The following is a 24,901-nucleotide window of genomic DNA, read 5'->3' as shown; positions in this document are numbered from 1 at the left end:
GTCATATTCAGATTTCCATCTGGAGAAAAATGTCAGAGCGCTATTTGACACAATACATACATACAAAGTTTTCCCTTCCAAAAGCCTTTTAAAAGTCAGTCTCATCATGCAGAATGGGACACTTCTGGTGTCTAGACAAATGTTGTGATGCCTCAACTGCTTTGTTTAGTCAACCATGTGGTACAATTACAAGAATATATTGAATACAACTTACATGGACTAAAGTTTACTTGAAAATAATTGCCTTTATTACCAATCACACCTTTGATTATTAAAATGAAATTAGATTTTTTTAAAAAGATCCTTAGTTCTTCCACACTGATGGTTTTGCTTTTCATTTAGACAATGAAAATGGGTAGAGTTGGTGCATGAGAACCAGAGTGTGAAAATAAACCAATACTTCATTGTGTGGGTGGCAAACACTTCAGCAAATAATTTTAATTCCAAAGAGATAGTTTATATCTAGATTTATTTAAAAAAATCATAGCAACATTTTGGTTTTGTTAGTCTTTCTACAAAACATTCGTTTTGTGTCTAAATTGACCTGACACTATCCATGAAAATGTCAGATATTTTATTAAGTGTAAGCTTCCCCACACTGATTCCATTGTTGTACCTCATCCATTGGCTTGGAAGGATTAGATTTGTATCAGTAAATGGTGATTTCACTATACACTCATAAACCATAGTAAGCAAGCAACTCATAAACCAATACAAAAATATTTCCATCCATAATCTTTTAAATTAACAGCTAAGCAAAATAAGAAAAATGTTGCTTGAGTGCTTTTTAGAGTTTGAATTAAAGATACTTGCTTTGTCTATTTTGACACAAGATGTTGACTATTTTGTGTTCTAACATTCATAAGGCTTTAACTTTTTGAATCTCGGTGTTTATTGATACTATAATTATTGTTTCACCCCAAAATTTCCAGCAACTGTGAAAAATCTACATCAATACAAAATGCTTAGAAAGAAACACATATTTGTTAAAATGATTAAAAAAAATTCTTCCAAACCTAGTCATCCTTGACCAGCAATATAAAGGTGAGGTATGCTTTTCTGTTCCAGTCTTTGGCCAGGCTGACTACCATTTCGTGGTTGTGATGGTTTTTGTAATGTGAATACATCTACTGTGATCAATGGGGTGTTCTAATAAAGATATATTGTGTTACCTACCTTTTATTATCCACTGATGTTACTCAGAATCTGAAGAGTCATATTCGTGTTTTGTACCTAGATTTACTGTGTGTGTAAGTTTGGCGTGGCCAGTTTAGGAGAAATCTTGTTTTTTTGTAGTGAAATAACAATAACTCGTCATAGAATCAAAGAACACTAGAACTGGAAGGGAGCTCGAGAGGTCATTGAGACCAGTCGCCTGCCTTCGTGGCAGGGCCAAGCACCATCTAGACCATCCCAGACAGATATCTATCTAACCTGTTCTTAAATATCTCCAGAGATGGAGATTCCACAACCTCTCTATGCAATTTATTCCAGTGTTTAACCACCCTGACAGTTAGGAATTTTTTCCTAATGTCCAACCTAAACCTCCATTGCTGCAGTTTAAGCCCATTGCTTCTTGTCCTATCTTCAGAGGCTAAGGAGAACAATTTTTCTCCTTCCTCCTTGTAACACTCTTTTAGGTACTTGAAAACTGCTATCAGGTCCCCTCTCAGTCTTCTCTTTTCTAAATTAAACAAGCCCAGTTCTTTTAGTCTTCCCTCATAGCTCATGTTCTTCACTTAATGTTGTCCCTGTTAACATTGTGGCACCGTTATGTTGCCAATATATTAGAGACCATGCTCATCCGTTGTTTGCTTATAATATTAAGCTACCGTCTGTCTGCTGGGGGCTGGGAACCATGGTGGGCTGGCAGTCTCTCTATCGGCTCCCCTCCACCAAGAACCTTCCACCTGCTGGTGGCCCCAGAGACCAGTAGCTCCCTCCGTCTCTCCATGTGCCATCTGCCTGCTGCATCAGAAGTTTCATGGGTATTCAGGTGGCTCTGGGGGGACGGGAAGAGTGAGGATGTGGGCTTCCTGCCCACAACAATCAGCTATTTCGCTGCATTCAGGAGGCTGGTTGGGGAGGGAAAGGGTGAGAGTGCAATGCGCCCTGGGGGAATGATGGAGTGGAAGTGTCCCATGCTTGTGCATAGGAGGAAGTGGTGCACTCCAGCCAGGTAGCATGGGTTCATCATTGCATTCAGTTTCTGCATACATGTATTATGTCTCCTTTCTCCTGCCTGCCTGCTGCCTTGTAGAGTGTGAGGCCATATTAACAACATGTTAACTCTTGAGGGCTCAGCCTAGTGCTTGTTCATCAACAGCAAGGCATTCCCTGGGAAATATCCCACCCGATAACAAGGTTGCTTTAGGATAGGGGTGGGGAACCTTTTTTGGGTTGGGGGCCTCCTATCCACAATAAAATCAGGCTGTGGACCACACACAAGTGAGAAGCAAAACAAAAGACAAAAATAAAAAAACACACCAAACAACCCTTCCCCGCACTGACATGGCTCTCCACATTGGCTCTCCACATTTCCCAGAGGGAGTCCCAGGCTAGTAGATTGTGTGTGTTCCAGTCCAGTGGGTGGTGGCGGGGCACCTGGTGGGAGGGCTGGAGCACCAACATGGGCTCTCTAATGCTGGGGGGGAGGGAGGTGCCCTGAGCCTGTGGGGCCATTTCCTTAGGCTCCCCACCTCTGTTTTAGGAGGAGCTCAGAGAGCTCATGAGCAGGTTCTCAGATAATCCTGTGATTAGAACATGTTTAAAATTTGTATTGTTTATGTGTATAATAATTTTTCTCTGGTGAAAAAAATTCCTGGGAATCTAACTGACCCCTGCCTGGGAATATTGGATTCACTTAACATGGTTTCTCTTAAGTTTGCATTTTTCAAGAATATAACTACAACCTTCAATGATGAGTTTCTGTGTATAATCTGCCACTTTGATGCAAAATCCAAGACAGTAAACTGAAGGGGTTGATGCTGGTTTTGTACTTTTTTTTGAACATCTAAACAAATTTCAATTTGCAGTCAGTTATCAAGTTTTTGATGCATGAGCCAAAATGTCACTGAAACCGTGTCCTCAACAAAATAGATACAATCTAGCTGTAATACTATTCAAACAGCCGCATTATAGGTTTCTTGCCTTCTTTTGTTTTTTGTTCTTTGTGGATTGTTAGTTTTCACATGTTGAGACAGCCCTATACATCCCAATATACTTTTTCCTTTCACACAGAGACACATCATATTGCTAATAAAAGATAGTTCTCACAAGATACACTTGTGCATTTAGTTGTTGGGAAGAGTGTGTCTTTTTCTTTTCTAGTGATTAGCTTTAGAAATGTTATAATATATTTAGATTCTAAAAAGATGAAAATGTAAAGAGGTGAAGAGAAGGTTAGTCAGTGAGGATGGGTAAGGCATGCTCACTACATGTATAGCTATTATGTGGAAACTATCATAGGGTATGTCTACACTACAACGTTAATTCGAACTAACTTAGTTTGAATTAGTTAATTCGAACTAAGCTAATTCGAACGAACGGATCCAGACTAAAAAACTAGTTCGAATTAGCGTTTTGCTAATTCGAACTAGCATGTCCACATTAAGTGGACCCTGAACCGGGTTTAAGGATGGCCGGAAGCAGTGCCGGCAGGGCATCAGAGGAGGACTTAGAGCGTGGAGATGCTGTCTCAGGCTAGCCGAGGGCTGTGCTTAAAGGGTCCTGACCCCCACCCCAAACAGACAGTTCTCAGGGGTGCCCCGCTTGCAAAGCAGTCCTGGCTTGGATTGCCCGGACTACCCACACTGGGCACATCACACCACTCGGCCATCAGCCCGGCTGCACTTGCCGCAGGCTGCCATCTGGGGAGAGGGGGCAATTGGGGGGCTGCAGGAGAGCTTCCACCCCCAGAAGCCCACAGAGCCAGCCCAGTCCTCCCCATCGGGGGCTCATGCCCCATTCCTCCCTCACCTCCTTCCACTTACCCTTCCCTAGCCCCTCTTCTTGATGTACAAAATAAAGATAACGTGTCTTCCAAAATGGAATCTGTCTTTATTGAACAAAACTAGGGAAGACTGGGAAAAGGAGGTGGGAGAGGGGAAGAGAGAGGCTGGGAGAGGGGAGGGCAACTAAAATGATCAGGGGTTTGGAACAGGTCTCATATGAAGAGAGGCTAAAGAGACTGGGACTTTTGAGCTTAGAAAAGAGGAGACGGAGGGGGGACAGGATAGAGGTCTCTAAAAGCAGGAGTTGGGTGGAGAGGGTGCATACAGAAAAGTTCTTCATTAGTTCCCATAAAGAAGGACTAGAGGACACCAAAGGAAAGGAATGGGTAGCAGGCTTCAAACTAGTAACAGAAAGTTGTTCTTCACAAAGCAAAGAGTCAACCTGTGGAACTCCTTGCTGCAGGAGGCTGTGAAGGCTAGAACTAGAACAGAGTTTAAAGAGAAGTGAGATCAAGTCATGGAGGTTGGGTCCATGGAGTGGTATTAGCCAGGGTGTAGGAGTGGTGTCCCTGCCCAAGGTTTGTGGAAGGCTGGAGAGGGATGGCATGAGACAAATGGCTTGGTCACTGTCTTCGGTCCATCCCCTCCAGGGTCCCTAGGGTTGGCCACTGTCGGCAGACAGGCTACTGGGCTAGATGGACCTGTACGGCCCAGTACGGCCATTGTAAGCTCAGGGCTCAGGGTCGGGGGTCTCAGTGGACCACCTTGATATTCATGCACACCTGGTCCTGGGTGGCCAGGCTGGCAGCTCTCCTGCCCTAGACGGCCACTTTCCTGTGCCTAGTGTGGAGGTCGTGGACGAGGTCCATGATGTCCGCACTAGCCCAGGCGGGTGCCCGCCTTTTGCGGTCCCGGGCAAGCTCCCGGGAGCCGCCAGCCTGGTCCCGGGAAGAGGGGGAGGGCTGAGGGGCATCAGGTGGGTGGCTCGAGCCGTGCCAGGTGCAGGGTCTGCTGGCTGGGTGCTGGCAGGCTTGCACCTGGCACGGGCACCGTAGCCAGCCCGTGCCCCTTTCAGGGGTCCGAGGCCGGGAGGGGGGCATACGAGTTTCCCTGGTGTTGGCCAGAGTGGCCACCAGGGAAACCTGGGGAGGGCTAGCCTCCCACTAGTTCGAACTAAGGGGCTACACACCCCTTAATTCGAACTAGCTAGTTCGAACTAGGCTTAATCCTCGTAAAATGAGGTTTTCCTAGTTCGAACTAAGCGTTCCACTAGTTCGAATTAAGTTCGAACTAGCGGAGAGCAAGTGTAGCACCTATGAAAGTTAGTTCGAACTAACGTCCGTTAATTCCAACTAACTTTGTAGACATACCCATAGTGTGGTGTTCATTTTTAAACTGAAGTCAAATCCCTTTCTTGTCGTTCTCCTCCTCCCCCCCCAAAAAAAACTTAAGTGAATTTAGTGCTGAGGGAGAGGATAATTTGATACCCTTGGATAACTATCACAGAGATCAAATATAGCGAGGCAGTGACTATGCAAGATTCCTCACTTTGTGTCACACTAATATATCATTCCTGAGTTGTGGGAGTTAACTATTAATTCTTGGCCTTCTTGATACTACTGCCAACAAAATGCCAATTGTGAAACACCTGCCTACTCATTTTTGCTCTGATCCCACAACAGTCAGTTAATGTTCAGGGCCTGATTTTCAAGTTTTTATATATGTGTTTGTGTATGCACAGAGTGCATGCTACCTTGCATGTCTGTTGGCTCATGTGTACATGCAAACTGGGATTTTTAATGTAAATACAGTAGCTGATGGTATAGCTGACAGGTAATTTTTCATTTACATTCAAGCAAAAAATGCATTCCTAAAGTCATCTTAAAAATTAGACTCATTCTGCAAGAAGGTTTCGTATTTAGACACAAAATCTAGCTCTATTTATAATGAGACATAGGTAATCTTCAGTGTAAAAAGTTTCTCTCGCTCCATCCCAGATCACAAGTGCTAAAGTCAATGGAGTAATTTTACTTTGGTTATCAAAGTAATCATTGTTGGACGTGTGTGACCACAAACTCTGAGTTCTAGTTGGTTTTTGTACAAACACTTGCCAGAAAATTATTTAAATTGCTCCTAGAACTTGTCTGCAATTCCATTGAAATGTAATCATTGACAAGGGAAAATGTCAATGAAGGTTCAAGGGCCAAACTGTAGATCTGGGAGCTGGTGAATGAATTGTGCAAGGTAGAGAGGTATTGGAGAACCACCTTCAGTTCCTGGGTAGTGGATGAAGTTATTATAACAACATAATGCAAAATGCTGTTCCTGTGTCTGGACTCTTCTGAAAATTGTCACTGACTGCATCATATAAGAGGTGTAGTCAGTGTACTTTTCTCCTGATACAACTCTAATATTGCTATCTAAAGGGTAAGGCCAGAACAATGCCCAGAACTTGCCTAAACATGCTGCTTAAGTTTTATGTAGCACTACTAACATGCTGGCTTTTCCCAGTCTCTAAATGTGTATGCATCATCATCGTGGTTGCTTCATTGTCCGAGTGGACTGTTAACCCTTACTAGCATGCCTCTCACTTACGGAGGGCAAGTTTTAAAGGGTGTGTATACAATAGTTTATGTACAAACCAATCAGCCAGGATATTTATTTTCTTAGTAAAAGTATCTGTGTCATATTTGGCTTGAATGTTTGCATGAGTTAAACAAGAGCTAAGAAGAAAATGACGGCTCCATTTATTGCTTAGAAGAAAAAAAGTTTTTGTATGAGGAACAGAAAACAGACATATAATTTTGAGGGAATTAAGGGAAATTAAGAGCTACTACATGTTGAAATTAATTTAGACTGTTCTGTTTTAAACCACAGTCCAAAGTCTCCTGCTGATATGGGTCTGTTTTTTTAAATTAGAACATTTTGGCAATAGATACATAAATGTTTTTAAAATTGCACTGTCCTATTGTTATATTTTTCAGTTCCATAAACAAAGCTCTTTTGCTCAACAGAAGTCAGCCACTGTATCCATCATGATTATCATTTGTACTCTGCAATCTTACAGTTCACTGTGAAGGGAGACATTTGGTGGGACTTTTTATTTTAGTTTGAACAAGCTAAAAAGGGAGATATCCAAGTAGGTCATGGAAGCCCAAACGGGCTAGCATGTAATTCTTGAAAGAAATTGTTCAGGAGAGTTAAACAGTACCCTTGCTACAGAGAGATAGTAGAGCAAGTAGCTATTTCTGGAAACATGACTGAGGTGAATATTTCCTCCTCAGATTACTGTGAACAAATATGCAGAGGAGGTGGCGTAAAGCTAGTTTAGATTTCTATCATTTTGAAGGAATAAGCATAGGACTGGGAGTCAGAAAATCCTGATATCTAATCCCACTCTCATGGTGTATCCCTGATCATGTCACATTAACCCTAGCCTCTGTTTCTCCGTTTGTAAAGTGTACAAAATGAATGTCGTATTGGTTATTTAATGACAATAAAACACTTTGTGAAAAATGCAATATAAATGCTCCAATTCCTTTAAACTCTGTTCCTGTACAAAAAGCTGTAATGGGATCATTCAGTAATTCATGCGCAGTGTCATGTTCTTTCTGCTCTTAATGGTTTGTTAATATATGCAAGTTGTGTCTCTATTCTTTAGTTAACAGGAGAAATATACGCTTCGCATATAGCTCAGGAAGGAATTAAGGAAGTTAGATAGATGTCTTGTGGTCCCTTCTGTCCTCTCCTGTCTCCTCTCCCAGTATTTCTATGAGAAATTGAACTTTATGGGACTGCAGTGGATCCACTGAGACCCCAAGTAAAAAGGGGAAGAGCATGAAAAGGAAATGAGATTTTTTTCAAAGCACTTCAGTGTAGCTGATACCTGTGTCAGTGTGAGGGGTTCTCCCATCCATGTAGGTAGGCTGCCGCCCTGAGAGATGGTAGCTAGATTAAGGAAATAATTTTTCCATCAAGTAAGTGGGGGAGGGGGAAAGGGAAGGAGCAGAGGTTGGCTGAACTAGGCCACTTATGAGTGTGGATTTTTTACATTCCTGAGTGAAGTAGTTGGGTTAACCTAACTTTTTTAGCATAGACTTGAACTTACTCTTGGTACTGAATTAAGTCTTTAGATTAGAAGGTAAGCAGGAAGTGGTGTGAGGAGCCGTGGAGAATAGAAAAGGGCAGCACTTCCACTAGCTTGTCTGGTTGTTGAAAAACCACAGCAGCTTATAAACTTGTTGGTTTGTTTACAGCACATTTTTGGCATAGTTGCTTCCTGTTTAAGTGTACAACAGGAAAAAACGTGGTTCCTAAATTAGTAGTTTAAGGTCACAAGGAAATTAGTTGGTAATGGATGGCGTAAAGCTTTCTAGACTTTAATACAATAGAGAGTTTAAAGAGACAGTCCTGCTCAACCTTTCATTAGCAAGCATGATTAAAAAGAAATCCTTAAATTAGTACTTTCTAGTATTGGACACACATTATATTTTAACATTTTTGTTCATTATCTCTTTATTTGTTTAAGGGAGGACTCTGTCTTTTATATATATTACTTGGCAACTACTATTATATGGCCTCATGGGCACTACAGTAGTATAAATATAATTATTTATAATGTCTAGTGAAGAATCCACGAGAGCATGAATTAGGAGACCAGGCTTTTATTCCCAGCTTTGCCAATTAAGTGCTATTTCATTTTACACATTTTTTTTTAAAAAAAGTCTAAATTTAAAATGAGGCCAGCGATTTTTGGATGGCTTTTATGTTTTTGTCTCAGTACTGAATGACTTTAACCTATTTTTTTTCCAGAGGTGTACAATACCTACGACTCTTGCTGAAGTCTATTTGAAATGCAGAGACTCAATAGTTTTGAAAACTAGCCCAAGGTATATCATGTTTGTTACCCAAAATCAGTAGCCTTTTTTGAATTTTTTGGCCAGACATGTTAGTTTGGCTTTGGGTACCCAACTGTAAAAGCGATGTTATTGTTACCTATTTTGTAATATACTTTGGAGGCCTAAGGATGACAAATGCTGTATGAGTATTTAGCAAACTGTTGGCACACCCATTTTGGCAAATCTTTTGCTCCCACCTTTTTATCTAACATTTCACATAGAATAAAGCAGAACAAAACTGCACCCATAACTTTGTGTTTCATGTTGTGGATTTTGTTTCCAATATGTAAGGAATCAGACTCTCTTTAATACTTTTCGATGGGTGGAAATGTACTTCTGGAACTGCCTTGCATGAAGTGTTGCTGTGATGAGTGGTTATTAAAACTAGCAGGTGCCTAGTGCTTCCTCTTCTCTCTCACCGCCTCTCACTTCCTTCATGAACTGTGAAGTTCATAGATCAAAGAAATGTTAAATGCACAGGCTTTAGGCAAATATAAATATATAACTTGCATTTAAAGGTCTGCTGAGAAAATCTAGCATTTGTTTGTTTGCATGGGGAAGGTACCAATATAAGGGAAAGTCTGAATTTAAATTGCTATATTTATACCAGTATAACTCCTCACATGGGCATTCTTATAACAGTATGGGTATGTCTAGACTGCATCCCTCTATTGGCAGAGGGATGCAGATTAGGCAGCTCGACATTGCAAATGAGGCAGGGGTTTAAATATCTCGTGCCTAATTTGCATAAAAACGGCCTCCACGTTTTGCCGACTCAGCACTTTGTCGGCAAAAAGCGGCAGTCTACAGGGGGATCTGTTGAGAAAGAAAGCCCTTTTCAACAGATTCTTTATGCCTCCTGCAAGGAGGTTTACAGGATCTGTCGAAAAAGGCTTTCTTTCTTGACAGATCCCCCTCTAGACTGCCACTTTTTGCCAACAAGGGGCTGAGTCGGCAAAACCTGGTGGCCATTTTATGCAAATTAGGCATGGGATATTTAAATCCCTGCCTCATTTGCAATGTCGACCTGCCTAATCTGCATCCCTCTGCCGACAGAGGGATGCAGTCTAGACATACCTTATGAGTCCCTGTTAATGTTTTAGTTTTTGTCACTTTGGAAGAAGTTTAAACTAACCTGAAAAAAGTCACTCTTATTCCAGACTGTCTCACCACATCAGCATCTAGAGTTGCAAATTACGACTGTATGTATTACTGGACATTTCATCAGAGGATGCAATCTTTTATTAAGCAGCCTACAAGATGTGTGATTATTCTAAGTTGTCATAACCAAGCAAAAAATAAAAATGGACTCTATTATGATCTTTGAGGCTTGCAGTAGCACCAAATCTGACATGTGGCAAGCAGCTGGTAATGCTGAGTTCATTGGTGATTGCAAGTGGCTTATCTACACAGGGGGATAATGCACTCAACAAAAGTGTGATTTCTAAAGTGCACTCATGTCTTACGCATTAGTAGGTTTGGGGTAGGCCTTTCTTGTGAGCATCAAATATAGTGATGTTTGAAATGTTACCATATTAAAGCGCACTAGGGAAACTTTAGTGCCAACAAGCAGGTTCTGCACAGACTAATTATTGTGCAGAACCACACCCTCTCAGTATGCACCACCCCACCATGTGGGCAAGACCGTAATATTTTCAGGATTGGGCCTCAAATCCTTACTTCTGCCTTCAACACATGCAAGTGGGGGTTTGCAGTTCAGGCCCCTGAGCTCGGGATAGCAGAGAGACACTGAATATCAGGACATATCTGAATCACTTATACTCTCCATCTGTTACAGATCATCTAAATCAGAAAAGAAAGACACAATGCAAACTTGGGATACTACCATGTCTACTTGAGACAAAAGGATAAACACCATTATATATTATGGATGCTATTGACTCATTAAAGCCACGTTTTTCTCATTTGTAACTTTTGGATGATTTTGATCTTGCCGATAAGTCTAAACTTGACTTTCTTCTCCTGTGGAATCATGGAGCTCAAATAAAAAAAGGATATTCTGTAATTATACATCGCTGCCAGTATTTAACATATAGCTCACCACTAGTTAAACGCACAAAGAAATAAGCAATCTGAAAGCACCATGTACACTGGTGATACAAAATATGCATTAGGGGAGGACTGCAGTTATGTCAAACATTAAATGTATGCCTTAAACCCAGTATTGTTCAGATATATGTAAACATTAGTTATTTATAATTTAATATTTAAATATAAAGGCAACAAACAACAGCAGACTGTTTGCGTTATTTATGATAGCTTAGCTAGTTTGGGTCTGCTTTTACCACTGAAAGAATCTGTAGATGTAATAGACATCCACCTTCAGCACATATATCTTAATGTGGAAGCAGCTGGTTGTACATGTGAGCAAAGCGCAGCATTATGAAATGGCAGTTCATGGCTGAAGTAGCAGAACATGAAAGAAGTGTGCTTATCCTACTGAATCATTTTTGTTAGACAGAGGTAGAGCATTTCAAAGCTAACTAGGGGATTTAGCCATATTTCGTAATTCCCACTACTTGCAGGGGGAGTTGTATAGCTAAATCTCCTAGCTGGCTTTGAAAAATCTCTTCTTGAAGTCACTTAGATTTTTGCCTGGCATTTACCCCCATTGCTCAACATTCTGAATATAATACTTTCTATGACATAGTATGGAATCAAGGGATCAACAAACCCACTTGCTGGGGGTGAATTGGAGCACAGTTACAAATGCAACCCTGTGAGCAGGAGGACACCTATGCACAAGGATTGATTTCATCCCTGGTGCATAAAACAAAATTGGTGTGTAGAGTCTATTTTAAAAGACTATTTGTGTAAAAAATAATTTTGTTTCAAATCCAGAAGAAAAAAATTAAATGCTCAAACAACAAACTCTAGATAGCAATAGTGAAAGACTTGTTTGCATATCAAACGTTATCTTATAGATTGATATTCTTGGTGCAGTCCTGTCTTCTGCTTCCTAAACATAAAAATTATATCAGATTAGACTGTGAGCCAATTGCATGTGATGTGGAAGGTCCTGTTAGTTTACAGGAATCCCAAGAGAATCAAAATGGTTTTAATCTACACTAATTTAGATTCCTCCCTTAGATTCATCTCTGTTTCTAACCTGCAGTCTAAAATACACAAGTCTTGAATTGAGCCCTGAAGCTACTGTAATTGGAAGTTCATGCAGTTCTGTGGAGCGTGTGTGATGTATTCCCTAAAGAAGTAATCATTACACTAGGCGAAAAGTCAGCTGTGTTCTGCATCAGCTGAAATTTGCGTGGTGTTTAGAAGAGGAAAGTGTGGATGAATGTCAGTTAAGAGGAAGAAGCAAAAAATAAGTGGGGAATGAAATGAAAGAAATGGAGAAGGAGCAGTAGCCAGGACCAAGGGCTAATTAATAAAATGTGGGTGATGGGAGAAAAACAGATTTATGGGAGAGGCTTGTATGTATTGTCCTGGAAGTAGATACATAAGTTCTTAATTAGAAAAGTGTCTGGTAATATTGGGTGTGCAGTATGTGCTATTTCTTATACTAAACAATCTGTTTCACCTTACATTTAGCTATGATGTTTGGAGTATTTTTTCCAGACCTGAAGAGCTCCATATGTCTCATAAGCTTGTCTCTCTCACCAGCAGAAGTTGGCCGAATATAAGATACTGCCTCATCTATCTTCTCACTTTAATTTCTATAATGGACTTACTTACATGTCAAGGAGTTGATATGGGGGATCATTTGGTTTCAGATCCCTTTCTGCACTGTAAGGGTGTGTCTAGACTACAGGGTTTTGTCGACAAAAGTGGACTTTTGTCGACAAAACTATACCTGCGTCCACACTGCCTTTGAGATATGTCGACATAACGTCGACAAAATTCAGCAGTTTTGTCGACGCTGGTAAACCTCATTCTACGAGGAATAACTCCTTTTGCCGACAGAGTTCTGTCGATAGAAGGCATTATTGCATCTACACTGTCCTTTGCGTCCACACTGTCATGTCGACAAAGCGGCTTGCTTTGTCGGCAGAACTGGCTGTAGTCTAGACGCTCTATGTCGGCAGAAGTTTTGTTGACAGTATCTGTCGACAAAGCCTTTGTCGAGAAAAGCCTGTAGTCTAGACGTACCCTAGGACACGTGATACTGGAAGAAAAGTCCTTCCTCCTCATTCTCTCTGGAGTACTTGTGGCCCTCAGGTGGAAGTAACAATTTTACCATATTATACCAGGCTCAGAATTTGGACAGTCTAGTTGTACGTTTGTTGTGTTTTATTCAATAGGCCTTTGTGTAATTAGAATTTGTATTTAAATTCTGTAACCCTAATGGTAACAAAAATAATCTATTTTACTCTCCTCTTCTACTGATTGCTGCTTGTCTTAAAGTATTCTACAATTTGCGGTTCGGCGAGCCCTGATAATAATAATAATTTCTTCCATAGGACCTCCTGACGTATTCAGTGCAAAGGTTGGTTGCACAAACAACCATGAATCTGGGACTTTCTAGCTCTTCAGGGTTTGATTTTGCAACTATCTTTTAAAGGTGGGTGGGTAGGTGAAGGGGAGAGAGGAGGATCGATGTCACCATGCCTTCTGTATATTTCTTCTGGAAAAGCCTGTGTGGACAATGTAAAAGAAAATAACACTGGAGGGAACACAGTTAACATTTTATTTAACCCTTTTAAAATGTTTTGGCAGATATTCAACTTACCACTGTTTTGAATGTTCTTTAATAGCTTTTCCCATATAAGTAATTAATTAATCAATCAATCAGTTTTCTTCCTTTATTTGGTATGTCATTTTTTTCTACCATACTACTGGGAGAAATTCAAACTTACGCTGACTTGTTTCTTTTTCCCCACTTGGCTATAGGGATGTGAAATGGCGTTTAATCAGCTAATCGAATAGTTGATGGAATTTAGTTTATAAAGGGGAAAACTGCAGAGCCATTGCAGGGTTAGCTCCCTCTACAGCTCTGCCTTTTAAATGTATGTATTTAACCTACATTTAAAAGGCTGAAGCGCAATGGGGGGGAGGGGGAAGGGACCAGGCACGAGTAGGGACAGATGATTCCCAGCTTGCACCCAGTCTCCTGCTATGCCTCTGCCTCCCCAGTCCCTCCCCCCATGGAGATGGTTCTGGGGGGAACCAGCTCCTGCTCTCCCCGCTTTCTGCCTCTCTCTGATAGAGGTGCTGGGGTGGGGTGTTTGTGTGTGGGGGGGAAGGGAAACGACTAATAGAGTCACTAGTTGAGTAGTTGCTTACATCCCGACTTGGCTATCAGCATTTGGCTTCCTGTGCTCTGAATACAGTTGAAAGTAACATTGTGGTTATTGCTTAGAAATAATTTCAAAGGTTATGTCATACCATCTTTGTTGTAAAAATATTTTATATTTGGCCCTACCTTCATTAAATAAATAAAAGCACAAAACCTCTCACGATTTGTAAAAAGGTAATTGAATCTATAGGATTTCTGCTTCAGGCAATAACCATTTTAAGGTAAATTAAATCTGTGGGCAATAAAACCTCAATCATGTCACTTTCAATTAATACTCTTAAAAAAAAGAAGATAAAGGATGCCTGCATCATCAAACTTGCCTTTCAGTAGTCTGAATTTATACCAGTTTTCACTCTGAAAAAAAACCTTTGATGTTCTGTTGATGCTATGGCCAGAATGATTAGCAGAACTGGTCAAGGTAAGAGCAATCTGCTTGTACAGAAAAGCCCGTTTTGTCTTATTCTGGTTAAGTACATTGATGGGAGAGAATCCTGTTATCAATCCAGATATCTAGCACTTTTATTTGTTGATATTTTGGGGTCATGGAACAAAAGGGTAAACTCCTGAACTCCTGAAAGACTATGTGTAAACTTGGTGTTTCCTTTTTTTTTGTCATGACAGGTATCCAAGGATAGGAAACTGGCCTGAAGGGAAAATCTGGGGGAGACTGGGTATTTGGCTACATTTGCCCCTGAGTAAGTAAATGTTTTAAATGGAAATTCCTGTTACATAATTACAATACTGTCAGCGCTTTTTTTTTTTAGCTTTTCTGTGTCTGAAAAATAAATATTAACTGTACTGGCTTTACTCCCTGGAAACTATGTAGATGACTCAAGATTTCTTGGAATGAAACAGAGCAAAAATATATGAGCTTGCTTCTTTAAGATCCTGTTTGTTACCTTCAGTACTTCACTACAGGACTTGTTTTTTATTTCTACTCTCAAAGCTGGTCTAAGGAGAAGTGAAGAAAAAGATTCATAGCCAAAACATCTTTTGTCGTTGGCCTTTTGGTTTTACTGATTTAGTTTTCTGAGAATAGCTGTTGAGTGCAGTGTAACTGTTCACTTGCTTAAAGTTAAGCACATGCTTCACTGGATTGGGACCAGCTTGTATTTTAGGATCAAGGCCTTAGATATAAAGGTTTGAGGATAGAAGCAGTCAAGCACGGGGAGCGGAGATAGGGAGAGAAGACCACTTAAGTGAGGCTCTGGATTAACATCCTTCCTCCAGGCATTGTAGTTACACCAATCTGACTCCCTCCCCTATGTACACAGTATTATGTTAACAGGAGAGCTTCTCCTGTTGACATAGTTACCTCCTCAGGGAGAGGTGGAGTCACTACATCAACGGAAGAAGCTTTCCCACCCGTGTAATAATGTCTTCACTGAAGTGCTACAGGGATGCAGCTGCATCAGTGAAGCTGCACTGCTCTAGTGCTGAATATGAATACAAGCCCTAAATTGCAGACTGTTGTTTCTCTTTGCCATATGGATTGAGGTAAAAGCTGCTGGGGAATCAATTAAAGGAGTCACCATTGAGTAATGCAAGGGTACTCCCTTCCATAACAGGACTGAAGGTGCTGGCAATTTTCTAAGTGTGAATCCAAGAACAAAGCATATGTTCCAATATGGCAGCACTAACATTTGCCATTAAACCCAGGGGCCAGCCCCATGACTTTTCATTTTACTAGGGAAAATGATTCATAATAGATACTCCTTAAAATACAAAGACCCCTTGTAAACTGGGGTATTTTTAATGTACCGATAAGCAAACTCTAGTGCTGATCACTTTTTTTCTTTCTTGCCCAGAAAATAATTATTTAATATGAAGACAGTGTTAAATTGTAGCACTTCTCCAAGCTGGGAATTTATCATTGCCATAAAAGTTATTTTTAGTTTGGGATGGTTTATCATTGTTTATGTAGGCCAAAGATTCTTGTACTCAATGAATAAAAATAATATGTTGATAAATGTATTATAGCTGTGTAGGCAAGCATATTTGAGTTTGGAGCAGTATTAATTGATTTCTTTATGGTGAAAATTAATCACCTCTGATATAAAGAGAGCATTAAACATGAAACCTTGAAATCACTAAATTTCATAAACTACATAACCATATAAGATTTTAAACTCCTTGCACATACTACATGTACATAACATAATCATATTTTCTTATCTTTGCTGTGAAATACAGAAAGACCCTCACTTAAGGTCAGTTTTTGTTTTGCAACACAAGTAACTTCACATTTTAAAGCTGCAAATGATAACTGACTGGTTTTTTTCCTGTGTATTTATTGTTCATATTTAAGGTCTGGTTCTTGCAAATGCATATGCCAAGGCACACCCCTGAGCCAATAAATACCCAGGTTCTACCCTAGAGATCCCAGTGCACAGGTGTAAGTTTTTTTAAAGGCAAGAAATACCTTATTGTTAAATTATAGTTGCATATTTTAAAATCAAAATTAGTTTAACATTTGTTTTCAATCTGATATAGACCATTCAGTGACGTTTTCTTGTTTCTTTTAACTTTTGTACTAATACATATCAAAAGTTTTCATGTATATACTCCTGACCTTTAGTATCTTGATCAGTGTAAAAATTCAAGCATTCATTTTAAGATTATTTTCTTCCTTTGCATTGTTCACTTTTTGTCATTCTTAAGGGTAACAACACAGACAGTCTTTCTGGAATCATAGTATAAAATTGTCAATCATTTACATGACAAAGAAGATTGTTGGTTGAAAGGAAGGTTGTCATTATTTGCTTGTCAAAGAACATGTAGTAGTAGTATTTGTCCTGCATTGGAACAGAAATAAGTAGGTGTTCTGATTCTTTTTACTGGAACCATAAGCCCAGGAAGGCCATATACGCGACTCTGGTTTGTTATGGAGGTAAAAAGTCCACCACAGAATTAAAAGATGAAGGCAAGCTAGTTAGGTTATGTAATTTATCCACTTATTGGCACAGTTTTTATTCTTCCCTACAGTGATTTATCAAATTCTTTATCTAGCCTACCCACATATATCTGCCGCTCATTTGTGATCATTGTGAACCTATATGCATTTCCTTTTTAAAATTGAAAGTGAGTGCACTGAGAACAGATTTTTCCCTGTTAGGCAAATAAATGGAGAGGGATTTTTTTTGTACATGTGTTATACCCAGCTGTTCCTGGTGGGAACTTTATTCTGAATAAAAGCTGTAGTGTTCTGAACTCTTTTGAAAATCTCAGTTTGCAACAACATAAAAATATATTTGTGCAAATTCCTGTGTGCAGTATTAAATTATACAGTCACTCTGGAGAAGTAATTTAACCAAACTTAATGTCTGATTTTTTTTAGTTAATAGGCAAAGATGAAACCAAGCAAAGCCTGTTGATGCTATAGCATGTAACACTTTAGCTATGTTTAACAGCTAATCTCAGAGGGATTATTACTATTGTGAACTACAGTCAGTGGTTTATGACAGTAATTTTTTAAGATACTGTGGTGTTACCACTATTCACTGAGTATGATGGATAATCTTTCATTATCTGGGGACTTAGGGCTCTTCCTTACATTCTTCCTTACAGAGATTGATTAAGTTTTTACAAGTATATTTATATCAATTTATCTACAGGAATTCTTAACAAAACTGATGTTTTATCAGTTATTTTTAGAAGGTTTTCTTCTATTTTGTATTATGAAGAAACTTCTTCATAGAGTGTTTTGTGTGGATGGGGATCAGGATGAAGTTGACTCATCTGAACTTTAATTAGCCCCAAACTCCATGAAAATGTAAATAAATTAGTTTATTTAAACTGTAGGATCTATTGGATTTACTGCTTTTCAGGAAAGTGGTAGAACTGGATAGTTGCTAGCTAGGAAGACTACTTTAAATCTTTGTCATACAGTCCCTTATTTTGATCATACCTAAAATGTTAATGAAATTAAATCTCCATTTCATTTCACAGTCTGAAGCAAAGTATTATAGCCTTTCATTGGGGTTTGGAAAACTTTATATCACTAACTTTGAAAGGCACAAAAGTCCTTTGTTTGACCCCTAAGCATTATAGACATTACTACTTTACCAGGCTGTAAATGAGAACTGATCATTAGTAAGGAACTTGGAGGTGGATGTTGGCTTTTAAAGAACAATACATTAGATTACAAGTTCCTGTAGAAGGTGAATGTTTGCTTTTAATGATTCCTGGGAAGCAGGAGGCTACATTATGATGATATAGTTGTGTGTGTAATAAATTCTACAGTTTAATATTTGTCAAGTTTTTTTTTGAGAACCTAACTCCTTAAAACCTAATTATTGCCATATTAATTCCCAAATGCTGTTTACCTATCACACAGGGGAAAATGGCTCTATTTAAAGCAGGTACAGTTTCCCACTACCTGTAAACGGCAATGTGAATGCAGTTAATGTGTAGCACACATGAAGGAAATGAAAGGGGAGATTGTTATATAGAGGACGCTCTGTGATATGAATGAACATTTCTGAATCTTTTTTTAAGTGGAGGAAAAAAGACTCATTACAGACATGACTTGTTTTATTAATCTTTGATATTTAGAAAGCATCTTTACTGATCCTTTTTGCAAACCATATCATGCAATAACTGGCAAAACAGAAGCAATTACTGGTGTAGTCTCAAAGGGAATCTCAAACTTCACTTTAAGTGCAATGATTAAATCCTTTAAAATGGTAACCAATGCTGCCAAAAAGTCTTGTAATTGGTCACTAATGTATTTTGTTGTAATTGTCAATAGCTACTAGATTTCAGGCACATAATTAGCAACGTACACAAATTTGGTCAGTAAAATTGAAAATCTTAATAACCATGGCTAGAGTAGGCAGAAAAGGGATAAAGAACTGGAAAACTGAAATGGTGTTTTGTCGATAGTACCTAAGTAGAACTGTACGCTTCAATAAAACAAGTGTCCTGCTGTGCTGGAATACAAATGGCCTGTCTGTGGCAGGATACAGGGAAGACGTGTGGCAGAGAGGGATTTGAGAGCTTCTGGCATAATGTAATTGAATTGGCTATTTTCTTTAAAGATACAGCAAATTGTTTGTTGCAGTATTCATCATTATAAGAAAAATTAGACAGCTTGCCAAACATATGATATTCATAATAAAAAAAGTGAAAAAAGAGTGACTCTTAGACTTAAACACAAATCATTTATTGTATTTGTAAAAGCTGTAGAAATGAATACCATTTTTTGAAGCATTGCTGCATCACAAATCTAAGTAGGACTGGATTTTGAGAGGCAGGAAAAGTATTAGTCGGTGAAAATAGCCCAAAAAGAATTTAGCTAGTGTTCAACATAGGAATCCCTTAATTTGCAGACACTGAAATTATTTGGCCAGTGATGCTACTTACCGTTGCTTTTAATTTTTTTCTATTAAAAAGCCCCCTTAAAATATGGGAAAGAGACTTAAAAACCAATTCCTTTTTTAACAAAGCACTGCTGCTTCTTGTTAAAACTAGCTGTAGTGTGACAGAGCCAAATGCCGTGGCAAGCTGCAGCATATTTGAAATCTTCTTGGAAATGCTCACTGTCAGTACATTGGGAAAACCATTGCAAGTCACATCCTGAACAGTGAACCTAAATTGTATTGTGACGTGAGCTTTGGGCCACACAGTGATGTCTCAAAAATGAGGAGCAGTTAGCTTGTAGACCCTAATGCTTTCAGGAGGCTAGCATTTTGATTTCTTATATCACTGATAGGGTTAGAAATTGGAACCAAGATAATTAGTCTGGATATACAGCTCCCAGGAAGTCAAGCTATGAAGTCAGGAGAAGGAGGAATACTTTGAATTCTAAAGAATATTGTGCTCTTTTTATTATTAATTTGGCTGAGAAGGTAAAGGAGGGGAGGAAAATTAGCATAGATCGCTACTGTTAACATTCAGGCCATATACATTAAATAATTGAAGGAATATTTCTTCATGTTAAGAGCTGTAAGAGAGCTGCTATATTAAAGCAGATAATAAAATACATACTTTTAATTGTTATAATCAATAGAATATATTTAAGTGTATAGTTGGGTGTGATGCATATTTTTAAGCAAGTATTTACCACATCTTATAGAAATAAAAGATGGAAAATCCATATTAGATTACTCACACCACTCTAGGGGTATAAAGGTTTAACCAGTTAACTGGTAAGCATTGACATATCAGCATCTTACCGGGATAACATCCCTGCCTGCAGCATGGTGCAGTGGGCCCTGTCCCGCACAGCCAGAACAGCTCCTCACCTGTGGGAGGCTGCTCCAGCCCAGCAGGGCCCATCGCTCTAGGTGAGGAGCTGCTCCAGTGCCTCCTCCCATCTGCAGTGTGGCAGGCGATTAATTGGTTAAACGTATATTTTAACCAGTTAATAATTAACATAGGATTTTACATCCCCTACTCCACTCCTCTCTGCAAGTGCAGGAATGGCAGTACTTTTCTAATCACAGCAATGGCACTCCTCTATTGCCATTAAAATATTATTCCACAGGCCAGCAGAGCTGTCTGCCCATAAAGCCTTTCCACATATTCATTTCACCTCTTCCATTTCTTAATTTTATTCTGTTATTTCTACTTGCGCTTTCATGTATCAAAAATTATTTGTCTTCCTCCTTGGTGCATGTACTCTGAGATACGTGTAAACTGTTACCATGTTCTGTTCTCTCCCTTCATTGTCACTTAGCCAAACTATACATATTTAACACTTGTAATTTTTCCTCATAAGATAGTTCCTCTAGCTGCCAAATCAAGTCCCATTTTCCTCTAGCTCCCTCTACCTCCCATTTTGTTGCCAGTCACAGAACTTCCTTCAACTTGCCAATATTTTTCTGATATTAGGTCCAAAATTCCAGATGTGATCACAGGACAGTCATATATAAATATAAAGATAATTACTTTCTTGCCCCCGATATGATCTACTTGTGTGTGCTGTCCAAAAAATGAATTCGCTTTTTTTCTGTTGCCAGATTCTACTGCAAGCTCCAGTACAGTTTTCTGTCCACAATCTCTTCTATTTTTCTGCCAAATGTCTCCCTTCCATTCAGTATGTTATGAATTATTTTTGTTCCAAATGTGTAGTATCTTTCATTTTTCAAAATCAAATCTCATTTTTGTACATTTTTATCTGTCCAGAGCCCTGTGCATTATTTTTCTGTCCTCGCTTGTATTTCTCACTTCTTCCAGTTTAGTATAATCTACAGATTTTATTATCACGCTCTTACAAACCAGCAAGTGACCTGTGACTCATGCTGCAGAGAAAGGCAACGCCTCCCACCCCAGTGCCCAGGTCTAGCCCATCTGGCACGGAAGTAGGTGGGGGGGTAAATACCTTCCCAATCCCAAATATGGAGATCTGTTAGACTCTGAGAATGTGAGCAAGATCCACCAGCCAGATACCCAGGAAAGAATTTCTGTAGTAACTCAGAGCCCTCCCCCTTCCATGGGCCATCTTTGGCCACTGGAGAAGTTTGCTAATAAGAGATGGGCCACATGCCATAGTTTTACAAACAAATCATACCATCCCCTCCATACATTTACCAAGCTCAGTCTTGAAACAAAGTTAGGGTTTTTACACCCACTACTACCCTTTGAAGACTGCTTCAGAATGTCACTCTTCTGTAGTATCCAGCATTGTCACCTCCCCATAACCTCAGCGTCACACTACATTCATGTTTTCAAAAAGATGATATATAAATGTTACACTGGCATAATGCTTAAAGAGTTCATTGTGAAATTGTATTTTTAGGGTATTTTATGATTCCTTTAAAGCCTGACCCATAATCTGGTCCCAAAACTTTGATGACCAGATTTTCAAAAAAGAGTTCAGCAGCCCATATCTGCATTGGTTGTGGGTAGAAGCGGCTAGCTGTTAATTTTTTAAAAAACTTCTGAGTATAAGCTTATTGGTAGACATTAGCAAAATCTTTTTACAGCAATTCAGTATGCAATTTTTAATTTAATTTAATTTATTTTATTTTTATTTTTATTGGAGTAGAACCTGGGAGTCCTAGTCATGAAGCATGACCCCACAGGGCTCGACACTGTACAAACATAGAACAAACAAAAAAATGCCCCCCACACCAAAGACCTTGCAATCTAAGTATAAGACAAGAGACAATAGATGGCAAATACAATGCAAATGGATAATAGAGACAGTATCGGTCAGCATGAGAGGGAATGATCTCAGCACATCAGTAGTCTAACATGTTAATTTGTGTGGGCTTTATAAAAAAGGAGAGTTTGAGAGGGATTTTAAAGGAGGATAATGAGCTGGTTTTGTAAATACTTATAGGGAGCTTCTCCCAAGCAGAAGGACCAGCAGGGAGGAAAGCATGAATGTGCTTGTTTAAAAATGTAAATAGGTGATTCAGGCTGGCATCATTGGCCAATCCAAGATGAATCAATATCTTGATATTGTTATGCAGTAAGGTAGGGGTAGGCCATAAAGTGCCTTAACTATGAAAACCAGTAGATTATGTTTTGTTTGACAGAGAAGGAGGAGCCAGCAGACAGATGCAAGGAGAAGGGTAACACGGTTGAAAAGTTGGTCTAGGATAGTAGTATTCTGGATATCAGTGGGGGAAAATTGTGTTTGTCAAGGCCAGAGAGAAAAATGCTTCCATAATCAAGATGATGAGAGCTTGGATGAGAGTTTTAGCTGTGTGGCTAGATAAGAAAACCTGTATCCTATAGGTTTATGCAGAAAGAATTTGCAAGGTTTAGCTATAACTGAGGTGGAAGACCTACTGAGAGGTCAAAGTTGAAGATGACAGAAATCTTATGGGCCTTAATGACAGAATGGTGGTGTTATCCACAGTGATTGAGAGAGAACTCATGGAGGTGGCAATTAAGTGCTCTGTTTTGGCCGTATTCATCTTGAGTCAGAGCCTAGACATTCATGAGATGTCAGTGACTGGCTGAGATTTTAGTTTGTATATTGGGAGATGGTTCTGGAAAAGAGAAGTAGATCTGTAAGGGCATGTCTGCATTGGGGAGTTATTTCAAAATAACTCCCCGTATTTGGAAATAACAAGGCGAGTGTCCACACTACCAAGCTTGTTATTTCGAAATAATAACTCCTGCATGTGACGAAGAATAAGCTTATTTCGAAATAGTTATTTTGGGAGTTAATAATAACTTATTTTGAAATAACATGGTAGTTTAGACATAACCTGAGTTATTAGCATAGAAAGAGTAGCTAAATTTGTTTTTGCAGACAACATTACCCAGAAATAAAATAAAGAGAGAGAAGAGAAAGGGACCCATGGCAGAACCCTGGGGAACCCACACAGAAAGCTGGAGGGCAGAGGAGGTGGAAAATTCAAAAGACACACTGAAGGAGCAATTTCCAGTTTGAATTACTTCACATCAGTTATGGTGAATTATAAAGATAATAGCAAAGAATAGCAGAATGACATTCCCTCTGTCCTGATCTTTTCAAGCCTATTATAGTTAAGAGCCCTGAAAGCATCCTTCTTTCCAACCTTCACTACTATTTTTGTCCTTATGTCATTTGTGCATAATAAACATACAATCAAGGTCATTGTGGATAACTAACTACCTGAACATGAGCTCCCAGTTCAAAAGAACTAATGCAAATCTTTGGTTCTGTGCACAGGGACTATTGAGTGAGGAGTAGTGAGGTAGTATTTTCTGTCTATACAGCAGTAGTGATACGCCTGCTAGAATACTACATCCAGGACTGGCTCCCAAATTTTAAGGATGTTTATTTTTGAAAAAATTGAAAGTATTCAGAAGATAGTTCAAGAAGGATTGAGAACCAGTCCTAGAGAATCTGTCTTAGAGTGAATGACCAATGAAGCTCCATCTACTTACCTTATAAAAGAAACGAAAATGTGATCAACTCACCTCTCAATCTGTGGGTACCCATTTTAGTATTTCTCACAATAGAGAGTTATTTAATTTTGATGGTAAAGATATAACAAGATCTCATGTCTGGAAATGAAGGGCAAATTTTTTCCACGGAAGTTAATTAAGTATTAGTACAATATTTATAGGGATGTGATTGTTTCTCCATCATTTTAAGCCATTAGATCAAGTTTTGATGCTTTATTAAAAGTTATACTTTGTTCAACCAGACATTATAGGCTTCATGCGGGAATCAGTGGGTTGAATTCTGTGGCCTGTGTTATGCAGGTGGCTAGGTTACAATGGTTCCTTCTGGCCTTAACATATGTGATGTTCTCTAATTCAGGGCAGATGTGCATACGTATATATTCTTGAGCTGGAGTTGTGGCTTATTTTGGTAACGGATATTTGAGAATTACAAAGTTGTAAGAACCAGGCAGGGAACACTAGATGACTTACTCTTGGAACCTGGAGTTTATCAAGTGCTGCTCTTGAAGCATCCAATGGCAGATATGTCATTTTTATGTCATGTAGGTGAGAGTTCCCCCTTAGTATATATCTACATGAATAACTACTTTAATGCTTGATGCTATTAATTTATATAGAGAATTTGGAAATACAAACCAAACAAACTATATTTTATTGTTTCCAAAATTACAAAAATGTTTTCTCAGTCTTTATTTATTGTGGAAGTTGTTTGATAATGTTGCAGGCACTTTTAACATAAAGTTTAATTAATGGCATTGCTTTTATGAGAAGAAAAAAATTCCTTGGCCCTCGAGGAGAGGAAAGAGTGAAAAAACCTGAGGATTTTTTAGTTAGAGAGTTTGTTGAATATGAACCTCTGAAAGTTTAAAAGAGATCAGATGAAATACCCTTCACATGTTCTATGATGTCTGAGAGGACAAACT

The 24,901-nt window shown here is 39.1% G+C and overlaps 1 protein-coding gene and 1 long non-coding RNA gene across 6 annotated transcripts in view; one reads left to right on the top strand and one right to left on the bottom strand.

Moving 5' to 3' along the window:
- Positions 1–24,901, top strand: part of TBL1X (transducin beta like 1 X-linked) — a 290,873-nt gene that overhangs the window by 76,594 nt on the left and 189,378 nt on the right. For all 4 annotated transcript variants that reach the window (XM_075915224.1, XM_075915214.1, XM_075915234.1 and 1 more), the window contains one exon: positions 14,748–14,821. The gene's annotated coding sequence lies outside the window, so the exon portion shown is untranslated. Of the gene's footprint in view, positions 1–14,747; positions 14,822–24,901 lie in introns of those variants that run through there.
- LOC142823808 (uncharacterized) overlaps positions 1–24,901 on the bottom strand; it is a 188,377-nt gene that overhangs the window by 146,917 nt on the left and 16,559 nt on the right. Inside the window, exon 3 of one of the 2 annotated variants that reach the window (XR_012898909.1) lies at positions 9,861–13,464. The exons of the other annotated variant lie outside the window; for it this stretch is intronic. This is a non-coding gene — a long non-coding RNA (uncharacterized LOC142823808). Of the gene's footprint in view, positions 1–9,860; positions 13,465–24,901 lie in introns of those variants that run through there. 2 annotated transcript variants of the gene reach the window in all.

This window comes from Pelodiscus sinensis, chromosome 1, assembly GCF_049634645.1.
Source record: "Pelodiscus sinensis isolate JC-2024 chromosome 1, ASM4963464v1, whole genome shotgun sequence".
Classification (NCBI taxonomy): domain Eukaryota; kingdom Metazoa; phylum Chordata; order Testudines; family Trionychidae; genus Pelodiscus; species Pelodiscus sinensis.
The sequence above is the reverse complement of the archived record's forward strand: the minus strand, read 5'-3'. Positions and strand labels throughout refer to the sequence as shown.